Source organism: Vicia villosa, unplaced genomic scaffold (assembly GCF_029867415.1).
Source record: "Vicia villosa cultivar HV-30 ecotype Madison, WI unplaced genomic scaffold, Vvil1.0 ctg.000011F_1_1, whole genome shotgun sequence".
Taxonomy (NCBI): domain Eukaryota; kingdom Viridiplantae; phylum Streptophyta; class Magnoliopsida; order Fabales; family Fabaceae; genus Vicia; species Vicia villosa.
The window spans coordinates 1,494,726-1,518,119 of record NW_026704941.1 but is presented as its reverse complement, the minus strand read 5'-3'; the positions used below and the strand labels follow the sequence as shown (position 1 = coordinate 1,518,119).

General features: G+C 35.2%; 1 non-coding gene across 1 annotated transcript; it reads left to right on the top strand.

Annotated features, from left to right (window-relative positions):
- The first annotated feature begins 7,157 nt into the window (after window positions 1-7,157).
- On the top strand, window positions 7,158-7,239 carry TRNAS-GCU (transfer RNA serine (anticodon GCU)). The gene has a single exon. It is a non-coding gene; the product is annotated as a tRNA-Ser (tRNA).
- Window positions 7,240-23,394: the final 16,155 nt, after the last annotated feature.

The window sequence follows — 23,394 nt, the reverse complement described above, 5'->3', positions numbered from 1 at the left end:
TATAAGCCTTAACTTCTTCAGGGTATCCCGCGAACATGCATCTCATAGCTCTACGTTCGACCTTGTCTTGCCTGATGTGAGAATAGGCTATGCAGCCAAATACTCCAAGTTTGTCGAAATATGATGGATGTCCCGACTAAACTTCTTCAATTGTCTTCATATCTAACGCAATCGTAGGACATCTATTTATCATATATGTTGTTGTCAAAACAGCCTCTGCCCAAAACACCTTTTTTCACCTATATAGCACTAGCTAACATGCATCGAACTCTTTCCAAAAAGGTTCGATTAAACCTTTCAGCCAAACCATTTTGTTGGTAAGTACCTCCAATAATTTTGTTCCTTGCAATACCAGAGGCTGCACAAAAACTGTCGAACTCCTCATTGCAAAATTCAAGGTCATTGTCGGTTCTCAACCTCTTTACCTTTCTGCCAGTCTGATTTTTGACCAGAGTCTTCCAACGTTTAAAATTATGAGCTTGTTCTGATATTGACTTTTTGAGGAACAAAATGATTGGTCCCCAACCTTTCCAGGTTCTTTTTCCTAATCTCTCTAAGTCTGTTCTTGATAGAAGACCCAAAGTAAGCTCTTTAGGGGCTTGGCATCATGGAACTTGGAGTTGGAATTTGGACTTAAATTGGCTCATTTATTAGAGGCAGCTACTATAAAATAGGAAGCTCTCCATAATATCCTCCTCATCATGCATCCAAACCTCTTTCAGACACCTTTATTTGGTGGTGAGATTCCACAGGTATTTCGATCAAATATGCTTACTCAAGATTACTCCTCAACAAAATTCATCTATATCCCTTACTTTGTCACTTATTTTCAAATCAAGCGTTCCTATTGACATTCAAGTTTTTCCTTGGAGACTCCTCTTGAACAGACTCCCATCACAGATTGAGATTGGTAAGTGTGGTGTTATTAGTGATTCTCACAACATTGTATGCCCCCTATTTTTGGGTTCTTAAGAAAATAATATTCATCTCTTTCTATTATGCTTCGTCTCTTTATGTGTTTGGCAATTGATTCTGGCATGGATCCGTTTTGTTGGGTTTCCTCCTTCAGTTTTGATTATAGACCACTTTTTGAATTTTGAAGTTCTCTTGAAAGGAAGATAAGAAATTCAAATTGTTGTTTTGGTTTTCTGTAACATGGTGTATTTGGTTAGCTATAAATGTTATTCTCTTTAAATAGGACCTTTTAGTGGAGAAGGATATTGTGAACTCAATTAAAATTTTGTCATGGGAATGATATGGGGCTAGGTGCAAATGATCCTTTGAATCTAGTTTGTTTAATTGGTTTTCTAATCCGTTATGCTTAGTTTGTTTATCTCTTCTTTCTTTATTGTATGAGATTGACTATCCTTTGTGCTCACTTGTATAAAATTCTCTTACTTAAAAAAAAACTCTAATAGAAAAAAAAAGGCACAAAATCTTATTATCTTAACTATTGAAGAGTAATTCAATATTCAGAAGATAGACTGATCTTCTGATGGTTACTCAGAAGATAGTATTGACCAGAAGATTTTATCTGGGTCCCATTAGCTTAGCTGTTTAGTAGTAAGGGTACTTTAGTATTTTGTAGTACTGTACTGTTTGTACCTTAGACTTGTTCACTAAGTTTACTGTTTTAGGGCTTATGTGGCAAGATTTTCTTTTCTTATAAATAGCCTTGTAATAGCTATCATTAATAGGAGAATACAACATTTATTCTCTCATCTCTTTTGCGCCGTTATTCTATTATTCTCTTTGTCATCATCTTTATTCATTGTGCACCAACAATTGGTATCTAGAGCTCCGGTTCCAAACACAGGGAAACACGAGTGAACGTGAGTTTGTGTGACTGTGTGATTGATTTTGTTTCTGGGAAACAAAGTTGTGTTGAATCACATTTTTCTTGGTTGTTTGTGGGTTGGGAAATAGTGTTTGAGTGTGAGTGAAATCTGATTTTTCTGCACAAGTTTAAAGATGAGTGGAAGCAATTTGAATACCAAACTTCCAGTTCTTGATGGTAAAAACTGGAATAGATGGATGATTCAAATGCTTGTATTATTTGGTGCTCAAGATGTTCTAGATCTTGTCACTGGAGGATATGTTCCGGTTGCAGCGGATGCAACGGAAGAACAAAGAGAAGCGCAGAGAGAGACGAAGAAGAGAGACCAAAAGGCGTTGTTCTTCATCCATTAGTGTGTGGATGTAAATGTGTTTGAGAAGATTGCTGATTCTATGACATCAAAGGAGGCGTGGGATATACTGGTCAGGTGTTACGGTTGTGACGTATCAGTGAAGAAGGTGAAGCTTCAATCCCTGAGAAAGCAATATGAGAATCTCAACATGAAGAACAATGAGAAAGTCTCTGAGTATATCTCTAGAGTGATTGTGATCACTAATGAGATGAAGGCTTGTGGAGAAACTCTTTCTGAACAAGTAATCATAGAGAAGATATTGAGGTCACTTACTCCTCAATTTGATTATATTGTTGTATCTATTGAACATTCTAAAGATCTGGAAACCATGAGAATAGAAGAGTTGCAAAGCAGTTTAGAAGCACAAGAGTTGCGTCTGACTGAGAGAACTTCTGAGAGAGAAGTTGAGCAAGCTCTGAAGGCTTCTTTTGTCAAGAAGGACCAGAAGCATAGACGTGGTGATAGATTCTAGAAGGAAGCCTCAACTTCTGATGAGAAGAGATATCAGAAGGGAAAGGATAAGAAGAAAGTTCAATGTTACTGTTGCAAACAGTTTGGCCATTTTGCTAGAGACTGTTTGGCAAACAAAGAAAGGAGATCAGAAGAAGCAAATATAGCCAGAGGAGGTTCATATGATGAACCTGTGCTATTGATGGCTTCAGAATCTGACGGAAGATGTTCGTCAGAGTGGTGGTATATGGACACTGGGTGTTCAAATCACTTGACTGGAAACACACAATGGCTGATAGACTTTGACTCTGAAAGGAGGACAAAGATCAGATGTGCTGATGATAAGTACCTATATGCAGAAGGTATGGGAAATGTCAAAGTCAAAGTGAAGAATGGAAAGACTGTTCTGATCAAAGACGTTTGGTATGTTCCTGGAATCAGAAGCAATCTGATGAGTGTGGGTCAGCTCATTGAGAAAGGTTTCTCAGTTGTTATGAAGAATAACCTCTTGAAGTTGTATGATTCCAATCAGAAGTTGATTATGCAATCTGAACAGGGAAGTAACAGAACATTCAAGGTGAATGTAGAAACAGCTGAAATAGAGTGTCTGAGTGCTGAAGGCTCAGAAGGTGATAGTAAGCCGTGGCACAAGAGGTTGGGGCACTTGAACTATAGAAGCCTGGGGCATCTAAGTTCTAAGAAACTTGTACATGGCATTCCAAAGATTGTGAAGCCTGAGAAGTCATGTGAGGTATGCATGAAAGGCAAGCAACCCAGATTGCCATTTGTATCAGAAGTTTCTCCAAGAGCAAAGCATGCTCTAGGAGTAGTGCACTCTGATGTGTGTGGACCATTTCCAGAACCTTCACTTGGAGGAAATAGGTATTTTGTGTCTTTTGTGGATGAGTTCACAAGAATGACGTGGATAACACTTATCAATTTTAAGACTGAGGTGTTCACAGAATTCCAGAAGTTCAAGGTGAAGGCTGAGAAGCAGAGTGGTCAGAAGATAAAGATTCTCAGAACGGATGGTGGAGGCGAGTATAAATCTACAGAATTCCAGAAGTTCTGTGATGATAATGGGATTGAGCATGAAGTTACTGCTCCTTATACTCCTCAACACGATGGTCTTGCTGAACGTAGAAACCGTACTTTGCTTGATATGACGAGAAGTATGCTTAAAGAGAAGAAGTTTCCTCATAATCTATGGGGAGAGGCTGTTGCTACTGCAGCATATGTGCTCAATAGGTGTCCAACAAAGAGGCTGAAGGAAATTGTTCCTTTAGAGAAGTGGACTAAGGAGAAGCAGAGTGTTAGTCATCTGAAGGTTTTTGGTTCTGTGTGCGACAAACACGTTCCAGAAGCTAGAAGGAAGAAGCTGGATGATAGAAGCAAAGTGATGTTATTGGTGGGGTACCACAGTACAGGTGCATACAAGCTCTATTGTCCAGAAACTAACAAAGTTGAAGTCAGCAGAGACGTCATTGTGAAGGAATCAAAAGTTTGGGATTGGAGAGAGTCTCAACCAACTTCTGATGTAGAGATAACTTTTCAAGAAAAGTTAGAGTCAGAAGATGAAGAATCTTCTGAAGACGAGTCAGAAGATGAAGCATCTTCTGAAGATGAGTCAGATGGAGAATCTGATTCTGATCCAGATTCTAATGATGATCCAGAGTCTGGTGGTAGTCATGATTCTGGAAGGGAAAACTCTGAAGACATAGGGTCTGGAGGACAAGCTTTTGGAGATGATCATGGAGGTGGTGACTCTAGAGTAGCTGACTCTGAAGTAGCTCAGCGACCATAAAGAGTCAGAACTATACCAAGAAGGTTTGCATATTTTGACATGTTGCAAGACACAGAAGTTAACTCAGAAGGAGAGGTCATTCAGTGCGCCATGTTAGTAGATTCTGAACCAGTGAGTATAGAAGAAGCACTCAAGAAGAAGGTTTGGCTGAATGCCATGAAAGAAGAACTTGAGGCTATAGAAAGAAACAAGACTTGGAAGCTGACAGAACTTTCAAAGAAGAAGAAAGCCATCAGCGTCAGATGGGTTTTCAAGGTAAAGCTGAAGCCAGATGGATCAATTGGTAAACACAAAGCGAGGCTAGTGGCTAGAGGTTTTCTTCAGAAACCTGGACTAGATTATTTTGAGGTGTTTGCTCCTATAGCTAGACATGAAACAATCAGGCTGGTGATTGCGTTAGCTGCGAACAGAGGATGGTCCTTGATGCATCTGGATGTAAAGTCTGCATTTCTGAACGGTCCATTACAAGAGGAGGTATATGTGTCACAACCCCCTGGCTTTGTGAAAAAGAATAAGGAAGGGATGGTGTACAAATTACACAAAGCTCTATATGGATTGAAGCAAGCGCCCAGAGCTTGGAATTTGAAGATTGATTCATTTTTCAAGAAGCAAGGGTTTCAGAAGTGTGAGATGGAATATGGAGTCTATGTGCAACATTCTGGAAGCAATATGATTCTGTTGTGTCTTTATGTTGATGACATATTGCTTACGGGGAGTTGTCCAGAAGATCTGATGAAGTTCAAGAAGGTGCTAATGAATGAGTTTGAGATTACAGACCTTGGGAAAATGTCATATTTTCTAGGGATGGAGATTCTGTACTCAGAAGATGGTATCATTCTACATTAGTTGAAGTATGAGTTAGAACTTCTGAAGAAATTCAAGCTGGAGAATTGCAAAGCTGCTGTTACACCGTCAGAAGCGAATCAGAAGTTGGACTCTGATTCTGAAGGTGGAGATGTTGATGCTACGGTATTCAAACAACTGGTTGGTTCTCTAAGGTATTTGTGTAATACCAGGCCTAAGTGGTCCCATTACCAAGCTGCTGTTAGAATCTTGAGATATGTCAAGGGAACTCTGAAATATGGCATATTGTTTCCTTCAGGGAGAAAGGAAGAATCAGAGTTATTGAGTTACTCTGATTCTAATTGGTGTGGAGACAGAGTTGATAGAAGGAGTACTTCTGGATATTTGTTCATGTTTCTGGGAGGTCCTATTTCTTGGAGTTCCAAGAAGCAACCTGTTGTTGCTCTATCAACCTGTGAAGCTGAGTACATCGCAGGCGCTGTAGCTGCATGTCAAGTTGTGTGGCTTCTGAATCTATTAGAAGATTTGAAGATTAGAGTGAAGAAGCCTCTGAAGCTGATGATTGATAACAAGTCTGCAATCAATCTTGCCAAGAATCCGGTGTTACACGGAAGAAGCAAGCATATTGAGACTAAGTATCATTTCTTGAGAAGCCAATTCCAGAATGGAACATTAGAAGTTGTGCACTGTAGCACCCAGAAGCAGATGGCAGATGTTCTGACGAAGGCAATCAAGACGAATCAATTTCTGCTCTTAAGGGATGGAATTGGCGTTGTCAGCTTTGATTGAAGAATATGAATTAAGGGATGGTATTGAAGAGTAATTCAATATTCAAAAGATAGACTGATCTTCTGATGGTTACTCAGAAGATAGTATTGACCAGAAGATGTTATCTGGGTCCCATTAGCTTAGCTGTTTAGTAGTAAGGGTACTTTAGTATTTTGTAGTACTGTACTGTTTGTACCTTAGACTTGTTCACTAAGTTTACTGTTTTAGGGCTTATGTGGCAAGATTTTCTTTTCTTATAAATAGCCTTGTAATAGCTATCATTAATAGGAGAATATAACATTTATTCTCTCATCTCTTTTGCGCCGTTATTCTATTATTCTCTTTGTCATCATCTTTATTCATTGTGCACCAACATTAATATGGTTTAAATATAAGACTCTTAACACTAAAATTGAAATCTCTTACCAGCTAAACTAAAGAAGACAATTGTATATTATTTAGTTATAATTTACATATACTTATGTTTATATTTAGGACTTAAAATTTCTTTTAAATTTTTTTAGACATAAGGAAAAGGCTTGCTCGCCTTACCCTTAGATTGGGCCTAAACTTAACTTGTTGTGTTGTGTTTGTTTATTTTATTTTTTTAAAAGTTCTTTTAAGCGGTGTATTTTTTTATATATTGCTCTTGAATGACTGAAATTAAAAATATAAAAAAATAAAGCATGCAATGACTTCTTCCTTAATTAACTTAAAGATTAATTTATTTTCTATTGTCGAAGAAGGAAAACAAATTACTATATTTTATTTGCAAATCCATTAGAAACAAAATAAAAATTCATGTAAAATTCAAATATGTTTGAAGAATTTATTAAGATACTTTTGATTTTAGTTATTATCTTATCTCTATTGTTTTTATTTTTTAAAATAAATTGCATCACACGAGTCAAAGAATAAGTTTTCGTTGATAATGTAAAATAAATGGTCGTTTGATATTTTCATCTTTACAAAATAATATATATAATTAAATGAAAGTATTAGTTAACATTAGGAATAAAAATAAGACAAGAAAAATTTGAGTATGATCTTTTAGACACAAGAAATGAATTTGGGGAATGACAAAAAAATAGAACCGTAATAACTATTTATTTATAATATTCAGATTCCCAGACTAACAATTCGTCGCTTTGGCCGAGTGGTTAAGGCGTGTGCCTGCTAAGTACATGGGGTTTCCCCTCGAGAGTTCGAATCTCTCAGGCGACGAAATTTTCAATTTTTTCAACATTTTTTGTCTCTTTTGTGCTATTATTGATGATAGCATGAAAACGCAAGCCCAATAAGACATGCATGTAGTTTGGGCTTAAAACACGTAACAGGCCCAATAAATTTGGAGCCCATATTATTATTTTTTTCTTTCAAGTTCCTTGCTATTTTAAACTAAACTACTTATTCTGTATAAAAAATAAATTAGACAACTTCATTTTTATTGCTTATTCAAAGTTTATGATAAGAAATATTTTTTTTATATTTTGTATTTACAAATATATTTATTTACGAGAATATATCTTTGATTTTCATCTCAAGTGTATGAGCATACATTACTTCCAAAAAATTGAAACATATTTATTATTAGAGTATATTTTTTATATCTTTTTTTATATATTTTAAATTTCCCAAAATAGAGAGATTTTGTATTATATAAAAACAAAATTCTCAAAGTCCTCTCCTTCCAAATCTCACCATTCTTTTTCTTTATTTTTCAAAGTTCTTCCATCTCCTCTCTTTCAAATTTTCAAACAATTGTAGCACAATGACATGACTTACACACTATAACAAAGAAAATAAATAATCATTTGATTTCTGAAAACATTTTTGCGCTTTTTATAATCCTAGATACAAAATGGGCCAAAGCTACCAAATTTGGAGTTCTTTACTTTGCACCTTACATCTATTGCTCCCACCCCTACAAATTTTCAATCACTCAAGTTTACTGCTTTTATAATTTACCTTATACAAAATAATCCTAGATATTTTACATTTTTGTTTGAAAAAAATTTACTCTTAAAACCTTTGAATAGAAGATGGAACGAAGAGGTATATAAATGTCATCTCTTCTTAAAGGCATGTATCAAGTGAGTGTCCGTTATGGAAAACAAACAACTTACCAATTATAGCACGCCATCACCATTGACAAGATTGGAAACCTCCTGAGATATCTCCAACCTAATCAAGTCGGATGATCCTTTTAAAACCCATTTCTGATCTTCTTTCCTTCATGGCCTAACTAGTCCTCTACATCATGCTAAGTCAAGTGCTTAGACATATCAACATCATAAGCATACCATGATTTGCACTTCAACTTGTGCCTCGTCCACATTCTCCACCTCTACCCTAGTGGATGCCTACCACTTCTACGACGAATAGTATGTGATCCACACACTTCACTCGTTCTCTTATAGATTGAGACATGGTAGGTGGTCCAAGATACTTTTGTTCTGAGGAAAAAAACTAGACCCTCGTGTCCAAGAGTTGGTAGGAGTGTTCAAAATCGAACCGACCCAATAAAAATCGCTAATCAAACAAAACAAACCTAAAACCGCAAAAAAAAAACGCACTTAGTTCGAATGCGTTTGTGTCATTTTTTAATAGAATTGTTTCGTTCTATTTTGTTTGTGATTTGTATTTTACAAATCTAACGAAACCATATTAAATTGTATATAACCCAAACTTCACTTAACCCACATCTAACTCAAAGACAAACCTATTATGCCTTAACTTTATGATTACGATTAATTTTATCTTCCATACACTTAGGGTTTCAATTTTAGCCTTTTGAAATCTCTCCTAATAGTATCGTGTCTTCTTCTTTTCTTCTTTGTAAGGTACATCTCGCATCTTTTTCTCCAATCTCTCCTGACTTATGTTCTATCTTATCATTTTTATGATAATGTTCTTTCTTCCAATTTCGTTTTTATCACGTCTCTTCTTCTCTAATATATCCTCTCTTTTGTTTCTTGTTTTTATGTATGAATAACTAAACACAAAATTATGTTGTTTTTACTACTTAAAAAATTATGTATACCTTGTATAAAAGACTTAAAATATAAGATTTATAAAATTATCTCAAATTTATAACTTATTGCACAGGGGAAAATTTAATGTTCTAAGAGTTAGTACAGAAGTTAACTTCTGGATTATCCATGAAATTGTGAAATAAACACACTGTCATGAGTTCAAAATATGTCCAGATGTTATAGTACGAAATTTAACTTTCAAACTCATCGTTCAATCAATCGAGAGATTGGTTTTTGGACTATATTTTAGCAAAATGAAAAATAACTCACTTACGATTGTTTTGTTTTAATGGATATTAAAAAATTTGAATATTAACTTCTAATTCCAATAAAAACAATTTTTTAATTTCATCAAATAGCTCTTCATCAATAAGAGTGCGAACAACAACCCCAAAATAAATTCTTAGACTTTAGTAAGCAAATAAATTATAATTATGGTGATGATGACTTTGCTTTTACAAGATAAAGTTTAAGTGAATATAAACTCATCAATTTATCATAATCCCAAAAAGTCTTAAAGGTGTGTTTGGATTGGTGGATGTTAGATACATTTGGGCTATTATTGTATGTATTTGGGCCACTCATGTTGTAAGCCCATTTACCGTTTATTTTTGTTACAGCCCTTTCCTTTTTTACCGTGTGGTAGTTACCACAGTTACATTTTCTTTTTCCTTTTTTGGTATAAAGCTTGACATATAAAACAAGCTTTTACTTCATCTCTGTAATTGAACTATTGCAATTTTCTCACAATATCAATGGAAATGGTTCCTTTCTCTTCTATATGCTTTGCACCTTAACATGGTATCAGGAGCGAAACGCTTCCACCGCATTCTTTCTTCTCTTTCTTCTTCTCCCTAAACCCTCCCTTAACAATGGCCGCCGCAAATTTCTCCGATTTTGCGACAAATTCTGCAAACCCTTATTATCTTCATCCAAATGAGAATCTGGCGCTCATTCTCGTTTCTCCTCTTCTCACTGCTACAAATTATCATTCCTGGTCTCGTTCTATAGAAATCGCTCTCATCTCCAAGAACAAGCACCAATTCATCGATGGATCTTTACCCAAACCCTTACCTACCGATCCCCTTCACGCACCATGGATACGGTGTAATACTATGGTTCTTGCTTGGATTTTTCGTTCCATTTCTGAATCCATCTCAAAATCAGTTCTTTGGATCCAAACTGCGTCTGGTGTTTGGACGAACCTTCGCACAAGATTTGCTCAGAGCGACGTGTTCAGAATCTCCGATATCCAAGAAGACGTTTACAAATTTCGCCAAGGTACTTTATCTGTTTTTGATTACTTCACACAGTTGAAAGTGTTCTGGGATGAATTAGAATCGTATCGTCCAATCTTATCTTGTTCCTGTGCCATTCCGTGCACTTGTGGCGCTATTTCGTCTATCAAGCAGCATCGTGAGGAAGATTACGTGATTCATTTCTTGAAGGGTTTGAACGAAAAATTTGCTCACTCTAAGTCGCAGATCATGATGATGTCGCCTCTCCCAACCATTGATCGTGCATTCTCTATTGTCATTCAACAAGAGCGGGAATTGAATCCCTCTGGAGCTCTTGATTTGGTTCTTGAAGACACTACTACCTCCTCTGCTCCTTCACAGATCAACGCTACTCAATCCAATGGTGGGAACAAGCCATGGAATTCCAATCCCAAGGCTAAATCTGCTTCTTTTAGGCCTAATCGTGTATGTACTCACTGCGGACGCACTAATCACACGGTTGATACGTGCTTTGTAAAACATGGCTACCCACCGGGATTTAAGAACAAGCCTCGTCCCTGCTCCGCCAACGCTGTCTCTGAGAATTCTTCTGCAGGTTCCATGAATTCAAGTCTTGGTTTTATGCAAGAGCAGTACAACAGCATCTTAGAGCTTCTTCAACAGTCAAAAACTCCCTCTGCCACCAATTCCGTGATCAGCACACCTCTGGCCTTACATACCAACTCATCTCTTGACACTGGTAAGCACTCCATTCCTTGGATACTTGATACCGGTGCCACTGATCATATAACCTTTCACCTTGCCTCTTTTAGCACACACCAACATATCCCACCTATTCCTGTAACTTTACCCAATGGCCTCAATATCACTGCTTCCATTTCGGGTAGCATTGTTCTATCCCCCACCCTAACCATTCATAATGTCCTTTACATACCATCATTCAATGTTAATCTCATATTTGTAGCTAAGCTTATTTCTGACCTTAATTGTCACTTATCATTCTTTTCTAATAACTGCCATATTCTGCAGAACACCTCCAAGAGACTGATTGGTATAGCTAATTTGCACAAAGGTCTCTACATCCTTGACTCTCATAGACAAAATTCTGTTTGTAATCATGTAAATAACAATTCTTCTGAACTTTGGCACTACAGGTTAGGCCATATCTCTGTAATAGGCATGAAAACCATTTCTAGGCTTTTTCCTTTCATTCCTTGTAAGCCATTTTTGGCACCTTGTGATTCATGTCATAATGCAAAACAAAAGAAGCTTTCTTTTCCTAATAGTACTATTCATACTACCGCCCCTTTTCAATTGTTGCATGCTGATTTATGGGGGCCTTACTCTACCATATCTCTGCTAGGACATAGATATTTTCTAACCTTGGTAGATGACTTCACAAGATATACTTGGGTTATTTTTTTAAAAACCAAAGACCAAACCAAAGTTCACCTTACAAATTTTATTGCTTATATTGAGAACCAATTTGGTACTTCTCTTAAATGCCTTAGATCTGATCATGGCACTGAGTTCCTAACCTTAGCTTCTTTCCTTTCTTCCAAGGGCATTCTTCACCATAAATCTTGCCCTGAAACCCCACAACAGAATGGTGTGGTGGAAAGAAAGCACCAACACATTCTTAATGTGGCTAGGTCCCTCCACTTTCACTCCAAAATTCCTCTTTCTATGTGGAATTATTGTGTGCAGCATGCCATTCACATCATAAATAGGCTCCCATCACCCCTTTTAAAACTCAAAAGTCCTTATGAAATCTTGTTTAACCAACCCCCATCTTATATGCATTTAAAGGTATTTGGTTGCATATGCTATGCTACATCTACTGAAGCCCATAGGACCAAATTTGACTCTAGAGCCAGAAAATCTATGTTTCTTGGCTATAAAGAAGGAGTTAAAGGATTTATCCTCTATGACCTATCCACCCATGCCATTTTTCTTTCAAGGAATGTTGTTTTTTATGAGTCATTCTTCCCCTTCAAAACTGTTCCACCTGAACCAATTTGTCCTACCCTTTCTCAAAACCTAGATGATACTCCTACCCCTTCTTTCCTCCCTCCTCCCACTGCACACATATATCCTCCATACCAAAACACCCCTAATTCTCCTCCTGCTACCCCTACACAACCACAGACTGTCATTTCTGACCCTACACAGTCTGCTGCCCCTATCCCTCAGCCTGTCCCTGAACAAAGTACACAGTCTGTCCCTGCACAGTCTGTATGCCCTGAACACACACAAACCATGGACTCTAACCCAAGCACTCCTTTACCCATTAGACACTCTACAAGAGCATCTAATCCTCCCTCTTACCTTACAGACTATCATTGCTTCCATTCCTCCACCAACAACCTTACATCCAATGTTCCTTATCCCTTATCCTCTGTCCTTTCATATGATAGCTGTACTACCTCTTATAAGACATTCTGCTTTTCCCTATCTTCTCAACAAGAACCTAAAACCTTTGCCCAAGCAAATAAACTTGACTGTTGGAAACAAGCTATGAGTGCTGAACTACAAGCTCTTGCTGACAACCAGACTTGGACTATTGTGAATCTTCCCCAAGGCAAAATCCCCATTGGTTGTAGATGGGTTTATAAAATCAAATATAACTCTGCTGGCTGTATTGACAGGTACAAAGCACGATTGGTTGCTAAGCCATACACTCAACTTGAAGGTATTGATTTTTTTGATACTTACTCACCTGTAGCAAAAATTACCACCATTCGTGTTCTGCTTTCCATTGCAGCTATTAAAGGTTGGCATCTAGCTCAGCTAGATGTCAACAATGCCTTTTTACATGGAGACCTCAAGGAGGAAGTCTACATGACCATCCCACCTGGCTACTCTGCTTCATCATCTTCTCAGGTTTGCAGACTACATAAATCAATATATGGCCTCAAACAGGCTAGCAGGCAGTGGTACTCGAAATTATCATCATTTCTTCTATCACTTGGTTTTAACTACTCTGAATCTGATCACTCACTCTACACTAAATCCACCCCTCATTCTTTCACTCTAATACTTGTTTATGTTGATGACCTGATCGTGGCTGGAGATTCAATAGAAGCAATCAAATCTGTCAAGCATTCATTGGATGACAAATTCAAAATCAAAGATTTGGGTACTTTGAGATATTTCTTAGGTTTTGAGATTGACAGAAATACATCACGCATCTTCTTCAACCAGAGACAATACACCCTTGAATTGTTAGAAGACACTGGCCATCTTGCTTCAAAACCTTCCACCACCCCTATTGATCCTTCTCTGAAACTAAGTGCATCTGATGGACAACCTCTTGTTGATCCAACCATTTACAGGAGGCTAATTGGTCGATTGATATACTTAACAAATAGCATACCTGATATTTGTTTTTCTGTTCAGCATCTAAGTCAGTTTCTTTCCAAACCACTCCAACCTCATTATGATGCTGCCCTTCACCTCATTAGATACCTTAAGTCATGTCCTTCCCGTGGCATTTTTTTCTCGGCATCCAGTGCACTTAAACTTAGTGCGTTTGCAGATTCAGATTGGGCCAGGTGCCCTGATACTCGCAGATCAGTCTCAGGCTTTTGTGTTTTACTTGGGTCCTCCTTAATATCCTGGAAATCAAAGAAGCAGCATACTATTTCCAGATCCTCCATAGAAGCCGAATACAGATCCCTTGCCTCTCTAACATGTGAAATACAATGGCTACACAACCTGTTCCAGGATTTCCTTATTCATTTCCCAAAACCGGCTTCCATCTATTGTGATAACCAGTCTGCTATCTACCTTGCTCACAATCCCTCTTTCCATGAACGAACTAAACATATCGAGCTTGACTGTCATGTAATTCGTGAGAAGATACATTCCAAATTCATTCATCTTCTTCCCGTTTCAAGTGCTAACCAACTCGCGGATTTGTTTACAAAGCCTCTCCATGCACCGGCACTAACTTGCATTCTAACCAAGCTTGGCCTGTGTAATTTACACAGTCCACCTTGAGGGGGGATGTTAGATACATTTGGGCTATTATTGTATGTATTTGGGCCACTCATGTTGTAAGCCCATTTACCGTTTATTTTTGTTACAGCCCTTTCCTTTTTTACCGTGTGGTAGTTACCACAGTTACATTTTCTTTTTCCTTTTTTGGTATAAAGCTTGACATATAAAACAAGCTTTTACTTCATCTATGTAATTGAACTATTGCAATTTTCTCACAATATCAATGAAAATGGTTCCTTTCTCTTCTATATGCTTTGCACCTTAACAGTGGAAAATGATGGAGTGGAATGGAATGAAATGAAATAATGTTATGTTTTATTGTTTGATTTTAAAAATGAATGGAATGGAACGTGAAGGAACCTATTTTATTCAATACCACTACTTTAATCCATTTTTCATTCCACCTAAATTGGGGTGTATCCAATAGAATAAATTAGTAGCACAATTTCAATTTTGTCCTCCAATATTTTACATTAACCATATTAATATTTTTGAAGTAAAGGGTAAAAATAAAATAAAAATATTATAATGCTTTCCGCTCCATCCAATTTTCAAACAATAGAATGGGATATTAATTCTGCTCCGTAAAATATCCAAACAATAGAATGGAGTTTATATTCTGTTCCATTCAATTTTACTTCATTCTATTCCGTTCCGCTCTGTTCTGTTTGTTTTAAATTATCCAAACAGACGTAAGTCTTAAAAAAAACGTTTACAAAAAATTTATATATTTTCAATTCATTTTAAATTAGTGTTATTTAGTACTATTTTTACTGAATTAATTTAACATGTTAGAAATAGTGTATGTGGTAATAATTATAAACACAATTAAAATTTTATTTATTTTTACATTAAAAAGTGAAACGGTATTTATTTTAAAGTAAAATTTATTTGTTAAAAAAACACTTGTTTGCATGGATAGAATCGGATGGATCGGAGTGGAATGAAATAGAATAAAATGATATTTTATTGTTTGAGAAAGGAGTTGTATGGATTCCATTTCATTCCATCACTTATCACCATATTCCTTCCCCTCCGATTTGGGCGGAATGAACAATTTATTCCGTCTTAAAATTTTTAAACAATGGAATGGTATTTTTGCTCCGCTCCGTTAATTTCGTGATATCCAAACATAGCCAAAAAATTCGTGATATCCAAATATAGCCGAAAAAGAAAATATCATTTATCAATGAAATATTCTTATTAATAATGAGATTAAAACATAAACTCTTCTAAAATTTGAGCTGAAATAAGTTGACTGTGGATATCTATATGCGTTGAGGGGTTGGCATTGTATATAGGCTCACAACAATTATGAGAGCAAAAATAAAATACACTTTATATTTTTTATTTAATTTTGTTTTTTTTTTATTTGTTTTTTAAACAAAGTCAAGTGTTAAAGGAGTATTGTAATAAGTCCAGGTCAGGGTGATAGTGTAATTAATAAGTGGAAGGGTGGAACAAGAGACAAGACATGTTCCCTAACAGTAAGTAAGTAGTTTAATTTAATTATAGATCATAGTAGTTAATTATGATGATAGTTGTTTCTTGTCTGGGAGCAACCTAGTGGCAATGATAACTCAAAACATACAGCAAGCTGCTCATATGAATATCCACAGCGCTGTCTAGTGTCTACTAACAAGGTAAAGGATATTCTTTTGAGTGTCTATAATAATTAAAATAACTAATTAGAATAACTAATTAGATCAAATTTCACGTTGGTTGACCCTTTATGTATGGAGCTGAAATTACTACTATCGATAATAACTATTAACAGATGTCACGTTGCTTTAGCACGATGCTTTTAAAAATTCTGATCTCTTTTCGTAACATATTCTTATATATAGGGGTTAGAGCTCTTAAAATGGGCTATTGTCCCAAAATTCTCGGTGCCGCTATCAGGGGCACTGGCTCCAGGACCAAGTTTGAGGGTATGGGCATAGAGGCGCTAGTGGCGACTTATAGACGGCACTTGAGCACTTAGGCACGACGCATCGGAGCAATCGAGCAATTTGTGGCTTTATGGGCGACGCTCAGGCGGCCGGCCAAAAGGTGTTGTTTCATCAAGAGTTGGAAATTTGTGAAACAACACCTGCATGGCCTATAAATACATTATTCAGAATTTGAAAATCACACAAAAAAACATACATTCTCTTCATTATTCAAGACTCTCTTTCCTGCACTCGAGTTCTTCACTAGTTTTGTGCAGACTCGATTATAAGGCTAAATTATCTTGGGTATTCTTGCGTTCCAACTTTAAAATTTTAAAGAGATTGCTTGTAATACTTTTAAGGAAAGTGACTTCATTCACTATTCAGACCTGGATAACAATCTTAAAAGTATTACGATAATGGCTTCCAAGGCTGCAGTTTCAAACATCAAAGTTATGAACCAGGACCTTGTCAAGTTGGATCGCTTTGATGTATGAACCCTTGATAGTACTTTGTTGTCATCATTTTCTTTATTACAATTCTTTCAAAGTAGTGCATTCCCTAATCTTTTTAATGGAAGATCTAATTATTTGATGTGTAACTTGTCTTTCTCCTTAGGTAGGAGTAGATGGGATTTTCTACGGCTCTGTTATCCTATCTCTATTGGGATGAAAAATTTCAAAATCATGGGTGAGACAGATAGAAGTCCCCCTCATAATTGACATGTAGTGGTACAATATGCTCACAATACATAAGGAAGATCTTCTGTCAAATTTTCTTTTACTTCATCAAAGGTATTACTTAGGGAGAAAAAAGAGTTTTCTCATAACCTCGAGAAAAGGAAAAAATTATAATGGTAGAAAACGGCAGAACACCACCACAATGGCACAATCTACCAATTTAAGTTGAATTCCCTTTTAAATATGGTTGTATTGGGGTGGGGGAAGACCGTAGTAGCGATTACATCAGAGGGTAGGTTAATATTTAAAAAACCTTCATGGGAGTCAAACTTGAAAGAAAATATTAAACATGCAAATAAAAATATGAAAACTCGGGATTACAATCCAAGAAATACAAACGAAAATCTAAAGTTGAAGATGAGACCATCATAGTAGAGAAGAGGAAGAAAAACAATGGTGATGAGAGAAAAACTTATGAAACTCTCCTTGAATTTTTTAATTACTAGAGAACAATTGAACAAAATATTCAATGTTGAAAAAGTAAGTTTTCCCTCCCATTTAAATGAAATCAAAATGTTGAATCAAGAAGCCAATCGATGATCAATCCAATGGTAACCGACACACCTTGAATTCCATTATCTATGGCTTCTCATATGTCATAAGGTACTAGAGTGTAAGGGTGGCAAAACGGGTTGTGGCCCGCCGCGCCGGCCCGCACACCCTTCAAAAAAAGACGGGTTGTATTGGGATTTTGGGCCCGCCTCCCGCCAAAGCTCGTCCCGCCAAAATCCGTCGCTTCCCAAAGTCTGCCTTGCCTATTCGTTTAGTTTGTCCCGCCTTAAGCCCGCCAACCTGCCACCCTCGTCGGGCATGCTAGATTTTTATGCGCATTTCCAATTGGCGGGCTTTCCCGCCCCACTCTTTTTTTGGCGGGCTTAAGGCGGGGCGGGCGGCCCGTTTTACCACTCCTACTTGAGTGCCTTCGTAAATGCCAACACATTATAAAAAGGGAATATAATTTTTATCTAAAATTGAATCACAATAACTCCTTTTATCAAATTTTGAAGAAACATTTCAGGTGTTCAGATCAAATCCACCACGAGATTCTAATTAGAGTATTTCATAACCAATTATTAAGTTACACTTAGATGTGTGTGACATTTTTGAATCTATGTGCTTGCAAGAGAAGTCATATGCATATGATTTTTATTAGGGTATGACCTTGGATGGTTTTGATAGGGACAACACCTAATTTCAAGTAGTGTTCGGTGGGGTCAGTAAATATCTATGATCAAGAAACCTCTAGTGATGGTGTCTATCAAAGAAGTCACATCACAACTCATGAGATAGAAGAAGTCAAGTCTCATATGAAGTGTTAAATTCATGGTGTATCTATCAAGGGGTATTGCAACTTCAAGGTTATGAAAGAGAAGATGTGTGAAAGCTCAAGTGGTCCTGTGTCAGACTAATAAGTGTTTTGTAAATGTATAAGAGTATCTCGTGAGATACTAAGCAAATTTTCACACACTAAAATATTTTAGAAGCCTTTAGTGTTTTGTAAATGTATAAGAGTATCTCGTGAGATACTAAGCAAATTTTCACACACTAAATTTTTACGCAAGTAGTTAGCTGGTTATTAGCTTGAATAGTCCTTTAAGAGTGTAGTTTACACTAGATAATCAATTAGCACATTATGGTTAATTAACTCTCTATTTTGTAACGCCTCATAATTGATTATTAAGGCTTATAATCGATTAGTGGCGGCGCCATTTAAAAAACTTCCATATTTGAACTACATAATTGATTATGTAATATGCATAAATGATTATGAGCATTAAAAAGCCCATAGATCATATTCTTTGTTTAGCTATATTTTTTTATATATAAAGGAGACTTCTCCTCACTTCAAATCAAACTAGAATTTGGATTTCTATCTTCATTTTCTTATTTTCTCTCTTCTCTCCTTTTATATTCTTTCATGAAAAGTTATCATAGTGTCTTGTGAGTGAAAAATACTTATGAAAGGTGTTTGGTTGTACTGGTGTTCATGTTTAATTGTTTTTCATCAAAAGTGTGATACTCTTGGTTGATGTCTTTGGTTCTTGAGATTTTTCGTGTAAAATTTTTATTTGGTTTTGGGATTAGTCGATAAAATCTCTGTTTAGTTTGTGAGATCGATCATCAAAATCTCTATTTAGTTTGTGGGATCAACTTGTGTAAAATATTTCGTCTTTGTAATAAGGCTCGTGGACATATCCATAAAAAGCTCAAGATATTTTATAGTGAAACTCTCAAAAAAAATATTGGGGAGAATAAGTAGGTCAAGTGGTTAGGTTGAACCTCTATAAGTCCTGGTGCAATTTATCTATCTCTATTTATTTACTTTCTATTTACTTCTTTTTTTTATTTTACATTGCTTTTATCTTTGTACTAACATAAAATGTTTCAAATTAATCACGATTTCTGCACTACATAATTCATCCCCCTCCCTCACCCTTGTGTTTGGAGTCACTTATTAACTAAGTAACATCATAGTCTAACTCCTATTCAAGACTAAACTTCCCAATATAGGAAGTAAATAACTTTAAATGATTCACTTGACAAATCCCTATCCTTTAATGGAGAAGAGTATGATTTAAGGAAATAGAAGATAAAATTTTTCATATAGTGGATGGATTTTGAAATTTGAAAGGTTGTGAAAGATGGCTCATTTGTTCCCACACAGAAAGTCAATGATGTTGTGGTAAACAAAAAAGAGGAAGATTGGACCAAAAATGAAAAGGAAAAAGTGTAACACAATCTAAAAGCTAAAACTATCATCACTATTACTCTCGATCTTGATGAGTTTCTGTAAGTTTCACACTGTGAGACTTCTAAAAAATGTGAGACACCCTCCAAGTTACCCATAAAGGTGCTACCAGGTAAAGAGGACAGGGATGCATACATTGACTTGTGAATATGAACTCTTTAGGATGAAGCCTGGAGAAAAATATTTATGACATACAAAAAATGTTTTATCCACATAGTTAATCATATGATAATCCTTGAAAAAAATTTCAATATGAGAACTTAGTTGTAAAAGTCCTTAGATGCCTAAATCGTAGCTGGCAACCTAAATTCACTACAATGTCTGAATCTAGAGATTTGTCATCCATAGAATTAGATACTCTCTTTGGTAAATTATAGGAACATAAAATGGAACTAAGGACTTGCTGAGGATGAAGGTGATAAGAAGAAGATATTGGCACTCAAAATTGAAGAAAAACACTCTTACTCCAGTGATGAGGAAGTGGCATTGATTGTCGAGAATTTCATAAGGTTCATGAAATGAAAAACAATAAGTGGAGAAAAAGAACAAAGAAAGATCATCCTTTACTTCGATATGCTTCCTATTGGAAACAAAAGGCATATAAGTCCAAATTGCCTTCAAAATCAAAAGAAGAATTAGAAGTAGAAAAATTCATAGAAACCTTATAAGGAAGAAAAGAAAGCTTACATTGTTTGGGATAACAATAATATTGACACCTCAGATGGAGAAATCAATTTATGCCTCATGGAAAATCGCGAAGATAACAAGGTAATTTCCCACCTTTCTTATCATGACTTATTTCAAATTCGCAAGAAATTAAATAAAGAAACAGGTATGTTGAAACAACTTGTCTTCATTTATAAAGAAGTCATTTCTTTCTTTGAAATTGAAAATCAAAATCTTATGGAAGAAGTGGAAACTCTTATAGAAAGAAAAAGTGTTTCAACTCAAGTCTCTTCCACGTCTTACGAAGTATTAGAAGAATTTGCATGTGTAACTAATGTGACATTTTGAGAAATGAAAATAAAAATTTGCAAAAAAACACACGAAAGATTCACTAAAGGAAGAAACAACTTGAATCTCCTTCTTTAAAATTGAAGAGCAACGTACAATAAAGTTAGCCTAGGTTATGAACCTGCTAATAATGTTAAGAAGTATGATAAAATTTACCATGATCATAAAACACCTAAATGCAAAACTCTTAAATGTAGTTAGTGCAATATAAATGGTCATGTTGCTCTTTTTTTATTTATAAATAAAAGTTATGAAAGTAAAGATGATCATTCTCTCTTATATTTTTATATAAAGCATCATGAGCGAAAAATAAAAAACATGTTTATCGCATATTTTTGTAAATATGATCATCGTAAAGAACCGAATGGGAATACTTATCAAACAAACATTAAAGGATTCAAAATGATTTGAGTACCTTAATTTTTGCACATGAAATTTTTTGGCTCAGATCTTGTACCAATAGTTTTAGCGGCAATCTTTATGCCTTTATAGTTGTGGATCCCGTGTTATACATGGGCGATATTCATATCTTAGAAAAGAGACTTGTTTTCTTCTTTTTGAAAAATTGTCAAGATTATCTCGAACGAAAAAGGATTAAATATTGCATCGATTGAAATGATCATGGTAGTGAATTTCGAAATAAGGAATTTAAAAAGTATTGTAATGAGAATGTCATTCAGTATACTTTCTCCACTCCACAAACTCCTCAACAAAATAGGGTAGTAAGGAAGAAGAATAGACCTTTAGAAGAGTTAGCAATGACGATGTTCGATGATACTAATCTTCCTAAATACTTTTAGGTCGATGTTCTAAGCAATGCTTTAAAACTCAGATTGACCCGATCGGTTGAACCGGTTCAACCTTGAACCGTTGTCTAATCCGGTTCGGTATGGACCAATAAACGGTTAGGACTATAAAATTGGGATAAAATTACTTCAAGTGCAAAATAATCGTAAAATCGAGACCGGTTTTGGTGAACCAGACGGTTCAAAAAATCAAAGATAATTTTTTATGTTTTACTTCATTTTATTTCTTTGTTTAAATCTAAAAAATTAATTATAGCAAGCATTTAAAATTGTATAGATGTAAAATAAAGAATAAAATTGAAGGACCCAAGACAATGTAAATGTAATAGAAAGAGAAGAAATAATGTAATGTATGTGGACACAGGATAACCGGTGTTGATCTGTAAAGAGATGTGAAAAATTATACTGATGAATAACTTATGGCTTTAAGTTAAGCAATTAGGACAAATATATACATATTGATCCTTAACTAATTTTATGATTTGTTATTACGTCTTACATTGCATTCTTCTTATCTTGTAAGCTTGTTTATCAGTATCGTATTTATTTGATAATTTTATTTCACAAATTATGATATGAATTAATTTTATTAGAATATTTAATAATATATTTATTTATTGTTTAATTTAAATTTAATATATTATTCAATCACGGTTGAACCAATTGAACCATGACCCGCATGTTTTAACAGTTCTTTCTCAAGTTCAATTTTTTAAAACATTGGTTCTAAATAATATTTACTCTGTAATAAATCGTGTCTTGATAAGACAAATTTTAAAATTGACGCCCCATAATTTGTATATTTCACTTCTAACAAAATTTGTTGGAATCTTTAGCAAAAATAAACCAATATATATTTTTTCAATAACCTCAATATATACTTAAATTTAAATCTATTTAAAAAAATGTAAAGAAAACACCAAACATGTGAGGAGGTAGTGGAAGATAGATGCCACGTGTCAATAACAGAAGTAGTAAAGACGCGCAAAGAGCCGTTGAAGAAATCCAAAGTGTATGGAGTCATAATATAACGCCGGCCCCTGCCTGCTCACTTTCTCCAACGTCTAGATCCATCATCAACGGTCACAACCGAAAAAGACGCTCACACAAACAAAAAGTCACCAATGTTTTTTAATACTCATCTCATATGATAAAAAAATCATACTGGATTACTCAAGTCAATCTCAGCACTAAATAATTTGGTTTAAGAACTTCAAAAACAAATGATCATAATCAAGAATTAGTCTTGTCATTAACAATAAGAAGCGTGGAACTAAAAATGAAGAGTAGACCCCTTCAGACAGGAATCAGGATAGAGTCGTTTGGAGAGAATTCTTTCATGTCTTCTACTCTAAGGTACAAGTGTGACACACGTTATTTGTGGACTAAGACTACTTTTTGACAAACAAAATTGATAAGTTAATTTATAGTTGATCAACTTATAGTTTATACCGGGGGATAAGTTAGTTGATAAAATTTAAAGAAAAATAATAATAAAATTTAAATTAAATTAGTAAGTTGCTATAGTTAGCTTATAAAAAAATATAAAATCATTTAAATGTAAGTTACAAGTTCTAAAAAAAACAGTTACTAAACAATTTTTTTTCAAAAATATGAGTTTATAACCTATAAATCATAATCTATAAAATTAATATCCAGCCCCTTGTCAAAGAAAGCTAAGTTTACATTATTTGTTAGTTAAACAATCAATACTACACCAACATGGTGTGACAAATAATAAATGTTATAATTTTTAACTTGTTAAATCACATCTGACAAATATTAATATTATTATTATTTTTTTACATCTGACAAATATTAATATTATTAAATTGAATTTTGAGAAAAAAAATTTAATAACCAA